At 44.7% G+C, this 22632-nt stretch overlaps 1 long non-coding RNA gene across 1 annotated transcript in view; it reads right to left on the reverse strand.

Moving 5' to 3' along the window:
* LOC134760748 (uncharacterized) overlaps positions 1-13917 on the reverse strand; it is a 151602-nt gene extending 137685 nt beyond the window's left edge. The window contains exons 1-2 of the long non-coding RNA XR_010138689.1: positions 13852-13917; positions 7799-8682 (exon numbers count right to left, since the gene is read on the reverse strand). This is a non-coding gene — a long non-coding RNA (uncharacterized LOC134760748). The remainder of the gene's footprint in view (positions 1-7798; positions 8683-13851) is intronic.
* Positions 13918-22632: the final 8715 nt, after the last annotated feature.

A 22632-nucleotide genomic window follows, 5' to 3' on the forward strand; every position in this document is an offset into this window, starting at 1 on the left:
AATAACGCTCAAATTCCTAAGGAAATTGAACGCTCAAACAAAGAATTCTTAGCAAAGTAATTTTACTTCTGTGCAGAGGGGTGCTTCTCCTTGGCCAGTGGCCATGAGATCACCCCTGAACAAAAGGGTATGAGAGCATTTATTCCTGGTGCAAGTCCTGCCCCTGTACCCTTTCCCCATTGGCCAGGGTCAGGTTGCACAACCTGAACTAATCCCGGTTGGCTCAATAGTTGAACTTTCTTTACATGAAGTGGGCACATAAGGGAGAGAGGGGAAAAGGGGAAGGGGTGTCTACAATGAGCTAGAGAGCTAGTCTTCTTTCCAAATAAGGAGAGGAATGTGAGCTGGTACTTATAAGCCTGGCACTGTGGCGTGACCAAGCATGCAACAAAGGCAGAAAGAAAGAAAAGGAAAAAGGGGTGGTTGGGGGTACTATGAATTAAAGAGTAAAGGATTGGTCAGGCTATTTGAAGAGAAACCTCCTCATATCCCAGAGTAGAAAGACTTCAAAATAATAACCTAATGACACACCCCGAAGAAGTAGGAAAGCAAGAACCGACCAATCCTCAAATTAGTAGAAGGAAATAGATATTAAAGATCAGAGCAGGAATAAATGAAATTGAAATTCTAATGTAATAAAGAAGATCAACAAAAAGAGTTGTTTTTCTGAAAAGAAAAAATTGACAAATCCTTGGACAGACTAATTAAGAAGTGAAGTCAGAAGACTCAAATAAAATTGGAAATGAAAAAGAAGACAGAATAACTGAGGCTTCAGAAATACAAAGACTCATTAGCAACTATTAGAAACAGCTATGTGCCAACAAATTAAAAAAATTAATTAGAAAAGTAATAAATATCTGAACACACATATCCTGCTAAATATGAATCTTGAAGAAATAGGAAATCTTATAAACCAATAATGAGTAATGAGATCAAAGTCATCATAAGAAGGCTGTCATCAAAGAAAAGCCCAGGACCCGATGGATTCACTGCTGAATTCTACCAATCAATGAAAGAACCAATAACAACTCTACTCAAACTCTTCAACAATTGGAAAAAGATGGGAAAATTTCAAACTTATTTTATGAGGCCACTATTGCCCTGATACCAGGCTCTAGCTCCCAGATGACATTTCTAGACACACAGTGGGCCAGAAGAGAATCTGATGCCTTGAAAGAAAGGACACAGAACAGCCAGAATTTGACACCTGATAACTGAAGAGTCCCTGGGCCCTGAATTACCAGCTGCAATACCCCTGTAGTACATCGAGGGCTTTTGTGTGGACCTCTGAAACTTGCTAACTTCAGGTGAGACTCAGCACATTACCAGCTGTGGTTTTTAAAGGGCAAAAATGCTGCTGCCTGGGAAAAGCAGAGGAAAAAGTAAAGGGACTTTGTCTTGCATCTTAGGTGCCAGCACAGACACAGTGATGTGGAACACTAATAGGGCTTGTGGGGTCTCTGATTCTAAGACTTGACTCTTCAGCAACAATTCTGGACCTGCCCTGTGCAAGAGAGGAGCCCACAGCCCTGAAGGGTGAGTCCCAGGCCAGACAGCATTCAGGACAAGCTTACCTAAGAGACTCAGGGCCTTAAAGGAACATGGCTGGTTGTCTGGCAGTACTCCTTGTGGCCTGGGATGGTGGTGGCTATGGGCTGAGGCTCCTCTTTCTTTGGAAAGTGGAAGGAAGAATTGGAAGGACTGTGTGATGTAATCTGAGTGCTGGCTGAGTCACAGTGTAATAGAACGGTAGGTAGACTTCTAAGATTATTGACTCTAGTCCTTGACTCCCAGATGGCACGTTTGCACACATTAAGAGTTTAAGGAACCTCACATCTCTTAAGGAAAAAAAAAGGCTCGGCTGGGTTTGCCATCTGCTGATTGTAGAGCCCCAGGGTCTTGAGGGTACATAGGCAGTAGTCAGAGAGAGCTTACTGCAAGCCTTGGGCAAGACTCAGTGCTGTGTGCGGTGGCTTCAAATCTGAGCCAGTGCATTCATACTGGTGGTTACCACATTGATGCTTACATCACTCCACCCCCAGGATTATGTGGCTCAGAAAACAGACAAAGACTCTCTACATTTAAGAGAAAGTAAGAAAAGGGAATGAGAGTGTGCACCTAGTAATTCAGAGAATTGTCCTGGATCTTCCCCAAGATGGTCAAAATGGTAAGTCTGCAAGAACCACAGCATTACTGGGATTGGGGTGCTCCCTAAAGGAGATACAGCCTGGATTGCAACACCCAAGTCATTTCAAATATGTGAAAGACTGTTCCAAGAAAGATGGCTGCACATAAGCCTAGACAGGGAAGACTACAATAATATGTAGCCCTCCAAAGCCTAGACACCGGGGAACTTCTGCTAGCATCAACACCATCCAAGAAAACAGGAACTCACCAAATGAACTAAATAAGGCACTGGGGGTCAATCCTGAAAAAACAGATGTATGTGACCTTTCAGACAGAGAATTCAAAACAGCTGTTTTGAGGAAACCCAGAGAAATTGAAGATAATACAGATAAGGAATTCAGATATTTATAGGACGATTCATCCAAGAGAGATGCAGAATCCACATTCTTTTCCTCAGCACATGGCTCATTCTCAAAAATAGATCATGTGTTAGGTCACAAAACACATCTTATAACTTGCCAAAAAATTTGAAATAATATCAAGCATCTTCTTGAACCACAGTGGAATAAAACTAAAAATTAATCATAAGAGGAATTTTGGAAACTACATAAGCACATGGAAATTAAAGAATATACTCCCAAATGATCAGTAGGTCAATGAAGAAATTAAGAAAAATATTGAAAAATTTCTGACACAATTGATAATGGCAACACAACCTACCAAAACTTATAGGATACAGCAAAAGCAGTACTAAGAGGGAAGTCTATAGCTATAAATGTTTACATCTTATGACATAATGAGGAAATCTTTACATTTTATGATACAAAGAGGAAGTACTTCAAATAAACTATTTAACAATGCACATTAAAGAACTAGAGAAGCAATAGCATACCAAAGCCAAAATGAGTAGAAGAAAAGATAGAATAAAGATTAGAATGTCAATAAATAAAATTGAAATAAAAAAATACAAAAATCCATGAAAAAGAAGTTGATTTCTTGAAAAGTTCAACAAAATTCACAAATCATTGAGGAGCCTAAGTAAGAAAAAAAGGGGTCAGGATCCAAATAAATAAAATAAAAAGTGAAAAAGGAGACATAACAACTGCTACTTCAAGAACTGAAATGATGATCAGAGGCTACAATGAGCAACTACGTGCCAATAAATTTGAAAATCTAGAAGAAATGGACAAATTCCTAGGTACACACAGCCTAACAAGATTAAATCAGGAACAAATTCAAAACCTGAATAGATCAATAATAAGTAACAAGATTGAAGCCATAATAAAAAGCCTTCCACTAAAGAAAAGCCTGCGACCCAATGACTTCACTTATGAATTCTACCAAATATTTAAAGAACTAACACCAGTACTATTCAAAGTATTCTACAAAATAGAAGGGGAAGGAATGCTATTACCCACATACGAAAACCAGACATAGACACATTAAAAAAAATAAAAGAAAGAAGGAAACTGTAGGCCAAAATCTATATCAATATCTCTGATGAATACTGATGCAAAAATCCTCAACAAAATACCAGTAAACCATATTCAAGAATGCATTAAAAATCATTTGTCATGATCAAATGGAATTTATGCCTAGGATGCAAGGACAGTGCACCATATGGAAATCAATCAACATGATACATCACATCAAGAGAATGAAGGACAGAAACCATATGATCATTTCAACTGAAACTGGAAAACATTTGATAAAGTTCAACATCCCCTCATAATAAAAAACCTGAACAAACTGCATATTGAGGGAACATACCCGAATATAATAAAAGCCATACATGATAGACGCACAGCTAATATCATACTGAATGAGGAAAAATGGAAAGCCTTTCCTCTAAGATCTGGAAGACGACAATAAATAATACAATGGTTGAGAACATTTCTTATTCTTCTCAGTTTTTCTCACTAAAACAATTGCTACACAGTATTTGGTCTCCGGACCATGGGGCAGAATGATTCCTTTGCTTTGTTAATTTTACAGACACTTAATAGGTTTCACCACTCTATACCAAAAGATGGTGGACCCCAAGGACCAAATCACATTATTGAAAGTAACAGTGAAACCTAAACACACTTCCCACACACTGTTGATTTTGACCTGAGTCCTGGTATCCCAGCCAAGAGGGTTTCCAAAACAAATGAATCCCCTAGGACTTGCCACTAGGAGCCTTCTGTTGTCTTTCAGGCTAAGGGATTGGGTGCATAAGAAAGTGTCCTTCCACTTTTTTTTTTGAGACACATTCTCACTGTGTTGCCTAGGCTGGAGTGTGGTGGCATGATCTTGGCTCATTACAAACTCTGGCTCCCTGGTTCAAGTGATTCTTGTGCCTCAGCCTCCCAAGTAGCTGGCATTATAGGCATGTGCCACCATACCCAGCTATTTTTTGCATTTTTAGTAGAGTTGGGGTTTATGTATATTCCCCAGTCTGGTCTTGAGCTGCTGGTCTTAAGTGATCCACCCGCCTCGGCACCTCAAAATGCTGGGATTACAGGCTGAGTAACTGTGCCAGGCTGAAAGTGTCCTTTCTAAAGACACCAAAAGTAATCATTTTATATCTCCTCAGAATCCTTCCCTGACTTTTAGGTGGACTTCATCACCCGCTTTGACTGATTTGTGTATCCCTTCTAATACAGGTTACAGCTATTAATTTTACTTTTTTGATTGCCTTTGTTTGGCTTTTGGTGATTGATATTCCCTGTTATTTGGTGGTTGTCAATTTGAAGAATCCATGGCCAGGTGGGGATGCCTCATGATGAAAACAGAAAGCCTCCACAAATGGGAGAAAGAATGGTATATATGCCTCCTGAAAGGTAGATGGTGGGCGGTGGACCTGCACAACTTACTCTCCAGGACAGGTTTAGCAGTGTCATGGTGGAGGACTACGATAGATAAACAAGCCCACAGAAAGCCTGGGAAAGGAGCTGAGGGCCACAGAGGGAGGAGAATCTATTGTGGAATTCAGAGTACAGACAGGAAAATCAAGGGCATGGAGGGAGTGTCCTTACCATAAAGGCTGAGAGTTTGAGAAGTGAGCGTGAGGCCATTCGAGAGAGGATGGGAGTCTGGACCTGTGTTTTCTGCCCAGAAGTGCCTCCATGACATAGCTTTAGACAAGGGTTGGAAATGTAGGGTTAGCATGAAAATGGAGATCAGGTTTGAGGTACAGGCATTGCAGAGTGAGGGCCAGGTTTTCCCAGTGGCCAGCTCTGGCAAAGGTAAGATGAGAGCAGCTTGCTGTCGATGTGGTTCTGGCTTGGGTATTGTTAGCAGTGTCAGAGAAGGCTGCAGAGAGAGTCAGATGAGGCCTGCAGCACCCCATGGCTTCCTAGAGACTAGTCAGCAATTTAGCTAGATTGACCTGCTATAGTGTTTTAGTGTCACCACTACGGACCCAACAGCAGGAAGTGGACCTGAAGAGTGGCTGATTGGTTCACAGATGCTGTGAACCAGAGGTTCAGAGAGGAGAATGGAAATGGCATGTCTGTGCTCTACTATGTCTGGGTCCTCAAAGGACTGGAGTTGATTCTGTAGTGGAGGCAAAAACAACCAGAAAACAGAGAATATAAGGGGATGCTTAAGTGTTTTTTTTTTTTTTTTTGAGACCGAGTCTCACTCTGTCACCCAGGCTGGAGTGCAGTGGGGCGATCTTGGCTCACTGCAACCTCTGACTCCTGGGTTCAAGCAATTCTCCTGCCTCAGCCTACTGAGTATGTGGCATTACAGATGTGTGCCATCATGCCTGGCTAATTTTTGTATTTTTAGTAGAGATGGGGTTTCACCATGTTGGCCAGGCTAATCTCAAACTCCTGACCTCAGGTGATGCACCTGGCTCAGCCTCCCAAAGTGTTGGGATGATAGGCATGAGCCACCACACCCAGTCAAAAACTCTGGTTTTGTTTGTTGCCATATCCATAACAACTAGTCCAAGGCCTGGCATTCAGTAGGTGCTTCATCAATATTTCAGTGAATGAATGCATGAAAGAATGAATGAACTATGTGGTTTGAATAAACCTCACTGAGGAGATTACGTGTGAGCTGAGACCTGAATGAATAAAGAAAGGGTGCTGTGGATCTGGGTGAAGAGGTCATCGCCTGAATCTACTGCAGGTGCAAAGGCCCCGAGGCAGGGGTGAGCTTACCAGGGAGGAGGAGCAGCAGGGAGGAGGAGCAGCAGGCAGGAGGAGCAGCAGGCAGGAGGAGGCCAGCATGCATGAGTCCAAGAGAGTGAGGGGGAGAGTGGGAAAAGATGAGGGCAATGTCTAGACCAGTGTGAGGCACAGAAAGGTTTTGCCACTTTCTCCACTGACAGTGAAGCCTTTGCGTTCACCCTGTATGGGGTGGGGTGTGATGTTGAAAACTAAGATGTGTGGGGAAGGTGAGTTTATCTGAATTTATTCAAAACTTGATAAGCAATTTATGAAAAGTTAATTTATCTTGTCTTATCCGCTTAGGACTAGTGTTTCTATAATTGGCTTAGAAAAATAAAGAGTTAGGCTCCATGACTTGTGTAATAGCAGTGAAAGCTCTCTGTTCCTGGGTAGGGAGGGATGCAGTAGCCCAGTTTCAGACCCCGAGTGGGTGAAGAGGTGTCCATGGGGGAGAGTCCCAGTATGGTGTCAGAGCCCACACAAGAGTAGAGCCCTCCATGGAGGTGCCACATGGGGTGGGACCTCAGAGTCAGAGCAAGCCATGAGGCCATCCACACAGAGGCAGTCCAGGACATGGAGTCAGTCAGGCATGGAGGAAAGGACATCATTAATAGGGCCTCTGGATGTCATACCCTTCTCAGACTAAGTATTTCTGCCCTAATTATGTACCAGGATCTGACCCTCTTGCAGATGATAGTCAATGATTCTTGACAGGAAGGTAATTGCACCACTTCTCTGGTGGAACCTTGAGGCAAGAGAACAAACACGCTGAAAGGAAACAACAAGTCAAAGTTTAAAGCAACTCCTTCTGTGTTCCTTCGGGAAACCATTTTCTTTCCGGGGTACAGTCCTCTAGGCCCACACATCTAACATCTTTTCTTTCTTTCTTTCTTTTTTTTCAAGACAGAGTTTTTGCTCTTGTTGCCCAGCTGGAGTGCAATGGCACGATCGCATCACTGCAATCCCTGCCCTTTGGATTCAGGTGATTGTCCAGCCTCAGCCTCCTGAGCAGCTGGGATTACAGGCGCCAGGCACCACGCCTCGCTTATTTTTGTCTTTTTAATAGAGACGGGGTTTCACCATCTTGGCCAGGCTGGTCTCGAACTTTTGGCCTCAGTGGATTTGCCTGTCTCGGCCTCCCAAAGTGTTGGCAGTACAGGTGAGAGCCACCGCACCCAGCCCACAACTCTAAAATCTACGAGGATGGGAAGCCCAAAATTTTCAAGTGGGCTTCATGGATGAAGGTGGGGAGATTCCCATTTCCCTCATCTGGATCACAGGCCCATGTGTTCCAACTTGTAGAAATACAGGACCATAAAATGGCATTTTCCTTTTTATTGGAGGATATGCCCAGCGTGCCTCAGGCTGTTGCATTTCTAAACACTTCATAGATATGGCACATCGCTGAAAGGCAGAGATATGGAAAGTCCCCATGACCATCAAACTCTTATACTTCAGTATAGATTTGTTATGAGTAGAGCTAGGACTACAAGGAATGTCATTCTCACCATTGGATGTCATTGGTATCAGTGTCGACAGACATGCACTTTCAGCCTTTGGAACTCACTGTGTGATCCTTAGGTTTTCAGAAACCTTACCATTTCCTGTCCATCAGACCTGGCAATGACATTGTTATCAGTAGAATGGAGATTGGGCTGGGTGCAGTGGCTCAGGCCTGTAATCCCAGCACTTTGAGGCCAAGGTGCTTGGATCACTTGAGCTCAGGAGTTTGAGTCCAGCCTGAATAACATAGTGAGAGCACGTCTCTACAAAATATACAAAAAATAGCCCAGCATGTCGCTGTGTGTCTATAGTTCAAGCCACTTAGGAGGCTGAGGTGAGAGGATGCCTTGAGCCTGGAAGCTCGAGGCTACAGTGAGCCCAGATAGCCCCACTGTACATCAGCCTGGGTGATGGAGTAAGATGTTGTCTCATCAACAACAACAACAACAAAATTTGAATGGAGAAGGGAGCTGTGTATTATGTTGCAGAATGTTCTGATGGGCTTGGTTCCTCAGGACTACTTGGATGGCTGATGAGAGAGACAGGAAGACAGAGAGCTTGAGACTGAATAAATACTGCTGTTGTTCTCATGTCAATGCCAATATTACAGCTCCACCTTCCTGAAGAGTTTTGCAAAACATGGATTTTGCAGACCAACAGTGCATACAGTGTGACCGAGGTTGTGTTATTTATTGCTATAGTAAGGAGAAAACATCCATCACAGCTGCTACAGTGGGGCCACACCTGATGGTGTTTGCATTAGTTTCCTGCCATCTGCCATCATCCTTCTGGATTCTGAAGATACCAGACTGGTGAATTCCATGAAACAGATGACCGGACCAACAGCACTGGTCCTTGAGTTTTTGATGGTGGTACTCATCTCTGCCATCTATATACAAGAAATAATTTGCCTTGAGATTTGATATTGGTTTTTATTGATTATATTGTCTTGGATGAGCATTGATAGACTTAGGCTTTCCATTTGCAATTGTTTTTTTCCTAGAATTATAAGTCATAGCTCACAGGCCACAAAAACACCATAAGTATTTTTCCTGTTTCTAAGTCTATGACTCCTGATTATACATGAGATCCTGGGAACATAACCATAGAGGAGAGAGGTTCATGAACAGAGTTCACTCACTTAGAGGCAGAAGTTGGCAAGGAATACATCAATTTCCTGACCCCCACCCTTAAGCCATTACTCTAACAGGGGTCATGGTGATGTTTCCAAACCATGAGTTTTATGCCCACGAGGCCTTCATGGCTAAGAGCTTCTAAAAGACAACAATACTCACCTTCGTTCAGTGCTCAGTTACCTAAGCAAATGACTGTAGGTCTTTTCCAAGAGAACCTGGAGAATCCCAAACTTGTACACCTTCCTTGGTTTTGCATGAACCTGCCTCATGAGAACCCAGCCTCTTTTTGAGTTAGGCCTTCTCATGTGAGAACTGTCTCAGATTTTAACTGGATGAAGGATGATGACTTTCTAAGGGGCTTCTGACATCTGCCTTCTGTTCCTCTTGATGGTTTCTATTTCCTGTTAATGAAGGGACACACCTGTCTGCCATTTATACTTGTTGTCGCTAATGAAACATGCTCTAAGAGGTAAGTCCTAGATATTGCAGGGCAGTCCCCCCATGCTGTAGTCTGGCACTGGTGTCAGCTCCTTATGCACACCTTGCATTGATGGCAAAGTGCTGGCCTCTGCCATTCCCACATCCTCTCACCACTTTGGTGCTATGGATGGAGCCCGTCTCTGTAACAGTGTCCCCTGCTTTGAGCTCTGACCTGTGAAGAATGTCCAGCACTTGCATCTCAGTGATGCTGGTGTCCCTCTCACTGGTGCAGTGGTCATGGGGAGTCTTTTTTTTTTTTTTTTTTGAGATGAAGTTTTGGTATTGTTGCCCATGCTGGAGTGTAGTGGTGTGATTACAGGCATCCAGCACAATGCTGGTCTAATTTTTTGTATTTTTAGTAGAGACAGGTTTTCGCCATGTTGGCCAGGCTGGTCTCGAACTCCTGACTTCAGGTGATCCACCCACCTCAGCCTCCCAAAGTGCTGGGATTACAGGCATGAATCACCCCGCCCGGCCGTCATGGGTAGTGTTAAAGATCATAGTCAACTCCTGGTTCTTCTTCTATAGCAGACCCAATCCAGGATGCGCACTGATCGAGTTTGGATCTGTGTCCCCACCCACACCTCATATGGAATTGTAATCCCCACTGTTGCTGGTGGGGCTTATTGCACTGGTGACAGTAGAGTGGATTATGGGGGTGGATATTTCATGAATAATTTAGCACCATCCTGTAGGTGCTGTCTGGTGATGGCATTCTCAAAAGATCTGCTTGTTTGAAAGTGTGTATCACTTTTCCTACCACTTGCACCAGCTCTGGCCACCGAAGATGACGCTGCTTCCCTTGTACTTTTTGCCATGACTCTAACTATTCTGAGGCCTCCCCAGAAGTTGAGCTGATGGCCAGCATCATACTTTTTGTACAGCCTGTGGAACCATGAGCCAATTAAACCTGAGTTTTTATAAATAATTACCCAGTCTCGGGTAATTCTTTATAGCAGTGCATGAACAGACTAATACGTGCACTTCTCAACTATGTTATTCTTTACCCCAAAGCTATCCATCCGTATAATTCTGGTCTGATCCTAACCACCCATAGTGAGCCCACACTCTTCTGGTTCTGGGCATATTTTTCCACTAGCCTAACCTCACATCCAATGCTAGCCCCAATTTGGCAATCTCAGGTCGCTCATAGTACCCTCCAACTTGCCACAAATTCAAAAGTTCCCATCACTCTCAGGATGACTATGGAGCTAGCATCACTCACACAACTCAAAAAAAATCACTCTATTTGTTATTTCAGTGTTATAACAGCTAAAATATACAAATCCAAAGAAGCCAAAGAGACAGACAAATAGGGCTGGGTCATAGAAGATCCCGGACAGATGACTCCACTGCCTCCTCAAGGTGGGGTGAGGGGGAATGCATCTCCCGGCTCCACCGATAATGGTCTCTTTGTGATGAAGCCCTTTTCCTGAGCCTCAGTTGTACATGTCCTTTGGCTCTAGGAGAAGATGATGTTTTCCAACTCTCAAACCTCATTTATTTCTTATTTTTTTGGAAGCAGAATCTCACTCTGTTGGCCAGGTTGGAGTGTGTGCAGTGGCACAATCATACCTCATTGTAACCCCTAAGTCCCTGGCTCAGGTGATTTTTTTATCCCATGCTCCCCATTAGCTAGATCTACAAGTACAGGTGTGTGCCACCAAGCCCATCTAATGTTTAAGAAAATTTTGTTGTAGAGATGAGGTCTTGCTCTGGTGTCCAGGCTGGTCTGGAACTCCTTGACTCAAAAGATCCTACCTCCTCAAGCTTCCCCCGAATCACTGGATTACAGATGTGAGCCACCACACCTAGTCCCAACTCTCACACTTTAAATTGCTGAGTGACAGGTGAGAGCCTGTCTTTTCCTCTTTCAATGCATCAATGGCACTGGTTCACAGCCATCCAATTCCACATTCCTATTGCTATCATTTACCTACAATCTTCCAAACCAAAAGCAATGTACCTTCAGTGCTTCTACCGTAGTTCATCTAAAATTACCCCAGGTGAAACATCGGTGGTTTCACAGTGGTCACATGCCCTAGCGACTCTCTGTCTTCCAACTGCCAGCAGTGATGGTTGCTCACTGCAGTCCTGTGTGGAGTCATCCAAACCCAGAATCCATACTTAGGGTTGACTTCCCAGGACCATTGCCGGTAGCAATTGCCAGGTCATGGTTTCTAGAAGCAGAGCATGAGATAGGGAATCAAGATTTGCATTGAGGGAGTGCTCCCGATAGCTCAGGCAGGGCAGCTCAAGGAAACAAGGTAACATCAGGTCTGGTGGAAGACCTGCTTAAGCCTGATCCCAGGCAGGCTCTGGAGCACAGCCTTCAGCACGGAGGTGGCCTCATCTTGGTCACCCTGAGGTGTCTGTGCCAGTGATTCCCTGGCTGCTAGCTGTTGCCAGGAAGGGGGTGATTAACAACCATCTGGGCCATGTGACTGCTCGTCAACTGAGTGCAAATCTCTCTAGGAGAGGCACCTACCAGGTGTGAAGGAGCATCCTGGGGAAGGGGGTCTGTGCAGTGCACACACAGTCATTCCTGTAAATGGCTTTCAAGAAACACATGAGAATCTTTGGGATGTTGGAAATTAGGGGTAGACATTGAAAGAACAAAATATGCATCCAGAAAAAAATATAAATGTCTATGGAAAGACAAAATGCTGGGCAGAAAGGCAATGAAAGATCATAAGGGCTCCAAAACGTCCTACGTGTGACAGAGTTCATTAAGACAATGGAGGAACCCTAGACCCTGCTTAAAAGGAAGTGGCTTCAGGGAGAGCTCCTGTGGGCACACTCAGAGTTGAGGTCAAACTCCTGGGATTTTTGTCTAATTCCAGTGTGACTGGGGAAGGGGTAGCCTTTTGGCCATGTGAGGTCAGGGGTATCAGATGAAGGGGTCAACAAATGCCTGGACAGGATTCACGAAGATGAGAGGGACGTTCGAATTCCTAAAAAGCTGGTGGTCAAAAGAATGACGATGAAGAGGAGGGTGTCCTGATAGCTTGGAGGCAGAAGTGGGGCTGAAGGCAGGAAGCCTTTCAAGAGAAGAAGGGAGTTTGGAAAGAGGTGGATGTCAGGCCAGAAACCATCCCCAACCTGGAGCCCCCAAGCATTCTAAAAATGGGGGTGGGACACAGAAGAGGTTGTCTGAGCAGAGGAGGATCCCGGAAGCCAGCGTGGGGGAAGGAAGAGGGAAGGAGGCAAGAGGGAAGGAGGCTAGCGTGAAGTGGGGACTAGAGAAAGGGTGAGTAGTTTGCAGAGAAAAGGCCAGTGTCCAGCGCTGTCCAGGAGCGAATCTGGCCACTTGTTCTGAAACAGGGGTCTGGGTCTGGCAGTGGCAGCATGGCGGGGTGGGTGAGTAGCACCATGGAAGTGCCAAATCTCCACCTCTATCCTCTAAACCGTTCTTCCACACAGCTTTTCGGTTAGCAAGGCTCCATGAGAATGGTTAGGTCCTAAAAATAGTGGACCCCAGCAGGGCTGACTAGGAGCGTGGGCCTAGGGAGAGGGAGGGGATCCAGGACCCAGAGGACCTTGCAGAGTGTGTAGCCGGCAGAATTGAGAAAATGAGAGTGGGGGTGTGGATCAGATCCCAGCATTTATGGAGTGACTGCAGCCTAGAAAGGTCAAAAAAACTGAGGAAGGGACCCCAACGGCTTGAAAGGCCTTACCGAGGTTGAGCCCTGAAGTGCGCGGACCACTCTGTTGTCCCTCAAGGGCCTGGGAACCTTGAGGAGTGCGGAGTCTCTAGGGTGGAGTCCACGCAGCTAGGGAGGTCAGAAACCTTCAGGGATCTGGAGCCCCAACACATGCTAAAAACAGGGGTAGGGACACAGATCTGAAAGATTTTGGAGTACTTGGAGTCCGGAAGGGAAACTTGAAGAGGGCAGCGTGGAGCGCTCAGAAGATGGCAGAGACAGCCGAGCCAGAAGAATCCAGAAAAAGAGGCGGAGACAGGGGATGGGGGCTCAGAAGCATTCAGAGCGCACAGGGCCCCTCCAAGGTCGCTTTCACACTGCCACGGTTTCCTCTGTGGCTGCGGAGCTGCACTTTTCCTCTGTTCCAACCAAAATATGTCCCTTGAAGGTCTCATCCCCCATGGACTGGATCTGGGCCTCATTTATTCAGGGGCCTCAGTCCTCAAGGAGGCCATTGTCACTCTCCTACCCATTAGAGTCATCTCAAATTAGTAAATGCCCCTCAAGGAGCCCAGGGTTTGTCTTTATCCCTCCCTGAAACTTCTCCTTGAGAAGGAGGAAGTTCCCAAACACCCCCAGGATTTACTGCCAGAATTTCACCCTCTGAAACCTCCTCCTTCCTTAGACCCAGTCCAGCTCCTCATCCTCAGTCCCACAGACCCCATGGAGTTGTCCCCTGAAATGGGTTTCCTCCAGATTGAGAGCATCCCCTCCTCAGCACACAACCCAGAAACTCACCCCATCCTGAGCAGTGAGCCACCGCATAAACAGTCATGAGACCTCATTCCAGCCAAATAACACTTTATTTTTGTAGTTTCAATGCTTTTGCTCCCCAAGGAAAAGGAGGAGCTCAGGAGAACGATGTCATCAAAATTTCCTGGTGGTTGTTTAATCGCAGCAGCAGAGTATGTCAGGAAATGCAACTGGATTACCCACTTCCTCCTGAAATTAAAGGAAACATGCACGGCTCTTCAACTGATAAGGTTTCCTGACAATTGCGCGAATATCCTGCTGGATGTATGAACAGAAAGTTAAATCTGAATGACCTGTGCTGCTTGTCCAGGCATCATCTTCTTCAGGAAATATGAGATGTTTTTGAAGCGTTTCAGCAGCTCATAAGGAAGGGAAGCTGCCTTGTTGAGTACATAGATGAGCATCTTCTCGATTAGAAACCTCAACCCGGCAATTATGGTTTCCGTTGCTAGTTTTGGGACATATGTCATTAATTGGTCGGCACACCATGTTTCTATCACATCCGTCAGAAAACTGGCCACTTCCTCCACTATCACTTCCTTGGCTCTGTTCATTATAAGTGAAGTAAATGAGCCCATGGTATGTGAAATGAGCGTGCTGTTGGTTTCTGGCAAAGTTATACAATCACATTATGTTCCTGGAGATCAGGGGGCATTTTATAGAAGGTCAGGTGGAGGGGGCGGGCCAAGATAGCAGTTCGCCGAATTAGAAGCAGTTCACCAAATGTGAGCCGTGTGAATGCTAAAATTCTAAAACTAGTTCATGAGCTGAAATGTCCAGATTCTGATTCTGGGACTGACTAGCAAACAACTTGACACAAAACAAAAAATGGGCAGGTGATGACTCACCCTGTATGGGTGATGACTCACTCTGTATGGGCACAGAGCCAAAGGAACCATCTCTCGCATCTGAGTGAAGCAGTGAGTGAGTGTGGGACCCCGCCCCTGAAAACATGCTTCTGCCGTGGATCTTTGCAACCCATGGATCAGGAGATCCCCTCATGAGCTCAGGTCATAAGGGCCTTGGGTCCAGGACACAGGGCTGTGTGGAGTGTTGGCAGAGCAGCCACTCAGACACACACACAGAGACCCAGGAGTTTTACATACTCTGGCCTTGGGAAGCCGAGGAAGGCGGGAGTTCCATCTGTACATTCCTCCAGGAAGGGGGCTGAATTCAGGTGTTATAGGAGTATTTAAGAAATTATTTCAGGAAGATAGAGAGGAAAAGGGGTCCTTGGGAAGTTTTGTTTCTTTTTAAAGCAGCTCCAGAATTGAGTCTTGTCTAGCAGGAAGGCCCTGGGTTTTAGAGTTCTCTGGTAACCTTTGATCAGCAAATGCTGGACATTAGAAACTGGGTCCACCCAAACATAGCAATTCCCACCTACCTCTGGCCCTTGCCCCTATCTGTGCCTGGCAACCTGGCCAGCCCCACATATCCCCTAGTGTGTAGGACATCATGGCCCCCAGCGTGTGCATATTCAAAGGCTAGAGTGGGAGGGCCAGTTTTTTTGCGGGCTATGTAAAAGACATGCCTGGTCAAATCAATCCCCTGAGCCCTATGCAATTAAGACACCGCCTCCTCCAGCCTCCTCAAGTAACTGCCTGGTATCCATAGCACTCTGGGTTTCCTCTTTTGGCTTTGGAGCTTCCCCTCCCACTGTCTGAGTATGGGGAGTGTCTTCCTTCTTTCTTGCCTATTAAACTCTGACCTCCTTAAAACCACAGTATGTGTTTTTGTGACATTTTCTCCAATTCAGTGTGAGACATGAGCCCTGTGTTCCTCCACTCATTGGAGTCATATCACAGGGAGTCAGACAGCCTCATTCTGTTGGCCCCACTTTCACAGCACCTCTCAAGTTAAGTCCCACTGGCTTGGCATACCAGCGAAGCAGTGGCAATAGGCTGGAGACTGCCTGAGACTACTGAGCTCTGGAAGGTTGGGGTGGCTACCATCTCTGTGTTTCTGTGGACTCAGACACTCTAGCCTTCCAGCTCCAGGGAGTACAGTTGGTCTGGAGCAGGAAGGGTCCCTGACAAGGCAGCACTGTTGCTGTGCCTGACAGTGGCCACACTGTTTCTTTAAATTTGACCCTGATTTGTACCTCCTCACTGGGTAGGTTCTCCCTGCCAAAATTTCAGGAACTGAAGCCAGGGTTATATGGTTGGTGGAAAGCCTGATCTCTTTCTGGGATGGAGGCCTTCTGGGGATGGGCAGCTGTCATCTCTGTAATTGTCAACTCAGCCTTTCCAGCCGAAGCAAATGAACAAAGCTGGGAGCATCACATTTGCTGACTTCAAATTATATTACAAAGCCATAGTCAACAATACAGCACGGTGCTGGTATGAAAATAGACACACAGATCAATGTAACAGAGGAGAGAACCCAGAACAAAAGCCACACATTTATAGCCAACTGATCTTTGACAAAGCTGACAAGAATATACATTGGGGAAAGCACACCCTTTTCAATAATTGGTGGTGGGACAATTGAATTGTCATATGTAAAAGAATAAATCTGGACTCCTATTTCTTACCTTATTTATAAAAATCAATTTAAGGTGAATTATAGACTTCAAAGTATGTACTGAAATGGTAAAAATACGAGAACAAACCTACAGAAAACTCTTCAGGTCACTGTGTAGTAAAGAGTTAATGAGTAAGACCTCAAAAATATAGGCAACAAAACAAAAAATAGGCCAATGCAAGTTTAAATCAAAGTAAAAATTTTAATTAATTAAATTCAGAAGCTGTACACCATTTTCCTATCTCATCCCTAAGAAAATGGACCACTTCATCCACTAACATTTCCATGGCACGTTCATTACAGGTGAAGTAAGTGAGCCCATGATAAGTGTAATGAGCCTTCTGTTTGTCTCAGGCGAAGTTATGTAATGGTGTTATTCCTGGAGAGGCGGGCATTTTATAGAAAGTGACGTGAAGGGGGGCGGACCAAGATGGCCAATCTGAAGCAGCTGCCTTCTCCTGAATGAAAAGTGCAGTGAGTTCAGCACCTTCAACTGAAATATCCAGGTTCCCACATTGGGATTGACTAGGCAACCAACTTGACCCAGGAAAACAAAGAAATGGGGGCAGGTGATGATCCACCCGATATTGGCACACAGCCAAAGAAACATTCACCTGCATCCAAGGGAAGCAGTGAGTGAGGGCACGACCCCTCCCTGAAAACCATGCTTCTCCCATGGATCTTTGCAATCCACGGATCAGGAGATCCTGCCATTATCTCATGCCATGAGGGCCTTGGGTCAGATACACAGAGCTGTGTCCAGTGTTGGAGGAGCAGCCTCTCAGACAGAAACAGAGACCCAGGAGTTTTATATACTCAGGCCTTGGAAAGCTGGGCAAGGCAATAGTTCCATCTGTACATTCCCTTAGGAAGGGGGCTGAATCCAGGGAGCCAAGCAGCCTCATTCTGTTGGCCGCACTTCCACGGCACCTCTCAAGTTAAGACCCACTGGCATGGAATACCAGCCAACCAGTGGCAATAGGCTGGAGATTGCCTGAGACTACAGTTGTCTGGGGTGGTGAGGGTGGCCTCGATCTATGTGTTTCCATGGACTCAGACACTCTAGCCTGCAGGCTCTGGGGAGTCCAGGTTGTCTGGTCCACCATAAGGCAGCACAGCTGCTGTGCCTGATTGTGACCAGACTGTTTCCTTAAGTGGGACCCTGATTCATCCCTCCTCACTGGGTGGGGCCTCCCTTCTGGAATTTCAGGAACTCCAGCCGAGGTTATATGGTCGGTGGGAACCATGATCTTTTATGGGATGAAGCCCCTGCAGGGAGGGGCAGTCACCATCTCGGCAGTTGTCAGCTCAGCCTTTCCAGCTGAAGCAAATGAACACAGCTGGGAGCATCACATTTCCTGACTTCAAATTATATTACAAAGCCAAATTCACCAGTACAGCATGGTAGTAGTATACAAATGGACACAGAGATCAACGTAACAGACTAGAGAACCCGGAACGAAAGCCACACATTTGTAGCCAACGGATCTTTGACAAAGCTGATAAGAATATACATTCGGGAAAGCACACCCTTTTCAATAATTAATGGTGGGACAATTGAATTTTCATATGCAGAAGAATAAATCTGGACTCCGATTTCTAACCGTATTTACAAAAATAAAATTAAGGTAAATTATAGACTTAAATATATGTACTGAAATCGTAACAATAAAATATATGTACTGAAATCGTAACAATATGAGAAGAAACCTAAAGAAAACTCTTCTCGTCATGTCTAGTAAGGAGCTCATGAGTAAGACTTCAAAAGTACAGGCAACAAAACCAAAAAATAGACCAATGCACATTTAAACCAAACTCAAAATTTTAATTATATAAATTCAAAAGCTGTAGTGAAATGAAAAGGTGCTGCACAGCCAAAAAGATAATCCTCTCAACAGAGTGAGCAGACCACCTGCACAATTAGAGAAATTATTTGGAAACTCTTCCTTTGACAAAGGACTAATATTCAGAGTAAACGAATAACTCAACTACAACAGAAGATTCCAAAGGATCCCATTAAAAAGTGGGCAAAGGACATAAAGATAAATTTTAAATTTTTTATTTTATTTATTTATTTCTTTGTTTATTTATTCTTTTGAGACATGTCTTGCTCTATCACCCATGCTGCAGTGCAGTGCCATGATCTTGGCTCACTGTGACCTCTGCCTGCCGGGTTCAAGCAATTCCTGTGCCTCAGCCTCCTGAGTAACTTGCACCACAGGAACGTGCCACCGCACTTGGCTAATTTATTGTATTTTTAGTAAAAATGAGGTTTTGCCTTGGCCAGGCTGATCTCTACCTTCTTGCCTCAAGTGATCCATTGACCTCAGCCTCCCAAAGTTCTGGGATTACAGGTGTGAGCAACCACACCTGGACAGGAGACAGTTTTTAAAAGAGCACATACCAATGGCCAAAAGCTATATGAAAAAATTCTGCACAGCATGAATCATCAGAGAAATGCTCATTAAAACCACACTGAGGCCGGGCATGGTGACTCACACCTATAATTCCAGCACTTTGGGAGGCTGAGGCAGGTGGATCATGAGCTCAATAGATTGAGACCATCCTGGCCAACATGGTGAAACCCTGTCTCTACTAAAAATACAAAAGTTAGCCTGGCGTGGAGGCACACACCTGTAGTATCAGAAACTCGGGAGGCTAAGACAGGAGAATTGCTTGAACCTGGGAGGCAGAGGTTGCAGCAAGCCGAGATCACACCACTGCACCCCAGTCTGGCAACAGAGTGAGACTCCATCTCAACAACAACCACCACAACAACAACAACGACAACAAACCACAAGAAGACATCTTACTCCAGTCAGAATGGGTATTATTAAAATGACAAAAACATAACAAATGTTGATGAGAATGTGGAGAAAAGGGGAAATCTTATACATTATTGTTGGGAATGTAAATTAGCACAGCTTTTATGGCAAACATTATAGAGATTTCTGAAATAACAAAAAATAAAACTACCATTCAGTCCTGCAGTTTCACTACTGGGTACCTACTCAAAGGAATAAATCAGAACAACCGCTGCACACATATATTTGCTACAGCATTACTTACAGTAGCAAAGATACGGAATCACCCTACATGTCAATCAACAGATGAATGAATAAAGAAAATGCCATATGTATCTACACTGGAATACTATTCAGTTATAAAACAGTAGAAAATCATGTCTTTTGCAGCAACATAGGAGGAACTGGAGGTCATTATTTTGGGTAAAACAAGCCAGATATAGAAAGCCAAATATCACATTTTTCAGGACAGGCAGGGTGGTTCACACCTGTAATTCTCATGCTTTAAGAAAACAGTATGACAGGATCGCTTGATGCCTGGGTGACACAGTGAGTCCCCACCTCTAAAAAGCAAAGAAAAGAAAAAAAAAGAGAGAAATCAGCTGGTCATGGAAGCATTTGCCTGTAGTCCAGGCTAATCAGGAGGCTGTGGCAGGAGGATCATTTGTGCCCAGAGGTTTGTGGCTACTGTGAGTGATAATCACACCTCTGCACTCCAGCCTGGATGACAAGAAGAAATCCTGTTTCAAAAAAAAGACAGATGGACAGAAAGAAAGAAGAAAGAAAGAAAGAGAAAGGAAGAAAGAAAGAAAGACAGAGAAAGAAGGAAGGAAGGAAGGAAGGAAAAAGAAAAGAAAAAAGGAAAGAAAAGAAAAGGAAAGGAAAAAAGAAAAAGCAGAATTTTCAGGGACATGGGAGGTGCACACTTGCTCTCACCCATGGAGAGTGGATAGAGAGCCACACTCACACTGCCCAGTGTGTTCTTGTATTTGCCAGGGTCATTCATTCAAGACTGACTTTACATCCTCACTTCTTTGCTTTCTTTTTTGCTTTCCCAAACTCGGTGTGACTTTGTGAAACGAAGTCTGTGAACAGGACAGAGGACGTGGGAAATAGATCCAGCATCTGAGTTCACTGGCCATTGTGCCTTCTTCTGTTGAGCTCAGGGTACTTTAATGAATCCTTGAAAGACGTGCCCATGAGGTGAGGTGTGGAAACTGGAGGCAGGAAACGAATGTGGGATGTCTTGGAGATCTGTGCTCCTAGGTAGAGGATGCAAACTGAATCATAAAGATGGAGTGAAGGTTTTTGGTGTTTGGCAAGACTGGGCATTAGGAGAATCTAGATAGGCAAGAAAGTGGGCTTGGGAGGAATCCTAGGATGGGCTGAGGACTCTGAGTGGGGGATGACCTACCTATTCCTCGGAGAGTAACTCCAGCTGTCAGAGTGAAGTTGAGCGGCCATTCTTCCAGGTGCAGTGGGTATGAGAGGAGGAATGGAGAGTTAGGGGAGAGATTAAAATTCATAATTTTCAGAGGCCAAAATGTAAAATTTTCAAAGGGAAGAAAGCCCTTTTTTATAGTTTCAAACAGCTGGAGCTCACCGTTTCCACAGGTGTCCCATGGCTTGAGTTTGACTTGCTATTTACATGGAAAATCAAGCCATCATTTGTCCAGTTAGGCAGAGGTGGCAGAATCATGAGCTGGCAAAATGTGCAGTCACAAAGTCACTTTGAAAGGTGTGTGCTTAGTTTACAACTGGGTTTCACTATCTTAAGATTATTAATGAGTTTTGATGAGGAGTCGTATATATTCACTTTGCCCTGTGAACTTTGGCCTTTACTTTCTTTACAGTAAGTAGCTAATTCAAGTTGTAAGAATGTCACTGGATGGATGGGCTTCATGTGAATACAGAAAAGTCGGAGGCTTTGCAAGGCTACAATCTGGTCTTTGGCCACCAGAGGGAGGCAGCACCTCAGGGCAAGCTGGAGGGGCGGTGACTTTTCCTGGATGACTGGCTGCTTCTACAGCATTGTGTCATTATGAGTCTCTAAACTGCTCCCTGGGAGTTCAGAGCAGGACTCTTCTGGAGCCTTGATATGCTTCAGGGATATACATTTTTCAACCCACAATACAAGTAGGGGATGGGCAGAAGAAATCACAGCTCATTGTCTGGAATATGAATAACATTACATAGCCATCCATAAGTAAATAAATATTGGTCATAGGAAAATTTTGGAAAGACAGAGATGGAAGGATATATTTTTATTCTACTGGCAGGCATGATGGAGGCTGAATCTTTGTTTTCCAAGAGAGAAGACCTTACATAATGCTCATAAAGAAAAAATCAGTAAGCAGCTGTAGAAAATGTCATTTAAGATGGGTTTAGTTTAACCCAGAGAAGGTTGCTTGGTGTGGATCTTATGAGTGATGCCCCATAAAGGAGAACTGAGGAACTTTCCAGTTTTCACTTGGACACAGAACACACAGAAACCCAGGCATAATCATGGCTAAGTGCAGTGCTGTTTCACTATACAAGAGGTGACACCATCTGCCTGGAGAGGGGATAAATATGGTTGTGTTCACAGTGTTGCTGTCAGGGATAGAATAAGAATCTTATGTTCCAGCTTCAGCGGGGCTGTAGGACACCAAGCTAACATCTCTTTGGGATTTCAGGTGACCACATCACAAAACCAAGCCTGCTGTGACACCGAATCCTCAGAAGAACCACCTCCCCCTTCCACATCTTTTATGTGTAGGTCTGTTGACCGTCCATCAGGGCGTTGCTGTTTTGAGCTGCCTAGATTGTTTTATTATTTCCAAGGCAGTCAGAGGAGATAAGGAGAGTCATTCTGGGGAATGCATCCTAGAAATCCAAATAGCATGTGCACAACCAACACCGGAATGCTTCTCCCACGTGATTCTCCTTAACTCTTGCTTTTCTCAGCCAAGATCAACTCCATTTTTACAGATGCTCAGGACAGAAATCCTGATTTCTTCTTGACCTCTGTTGACCTGGTACTGCACCTCCAATCAATGGGCAGACCCTACAACCTATGTGCAACATGACAACAGAACCCAAAACCCTGGTCACCCAGCACCAACTGCCACCAGCCTCCCACATGGGGTCACTCTCAGGGTCTCCTGGCTGTTCTTCCTGGTGCCTCCCCTGCCCCTATTCTGTTCTTTATGATGTGTTCTTCCTACAGAAGGATCTTGGACTTTTCACAGTGGAATTATTTTCAAATCTACCTCACATCATGCTTTCACTGCTCACAATCTTCTTGCAGTTTCCACCTCTCTCCACTAGGTTGCAAAGTCCTGACCACAGCCTAGAGGCCCTGCATTAGTGCTCCTCAAAGTGCTGGTCTGCAAGGAGATAAAAAGCTCCTTCCCAAAAATCAGTCTACTCACTGCTTTCATGAAGAAAATCTTGCCAT

This window comes from Pongo abelii, chromosome 20 (genome assembly GCF_028885655.2).
Source record: "Pongo abelii isolate AG06213 chromosome 20, NHGRI_mPonAbe1-v2.0_pri, whole genome shotgun sequence".
Classification (NCBI taxonomy): Eukaryota; Metazoa; Chordata; class Mammalia; order Primates; family Hominidae; genus Pongo; species Pongo abelii.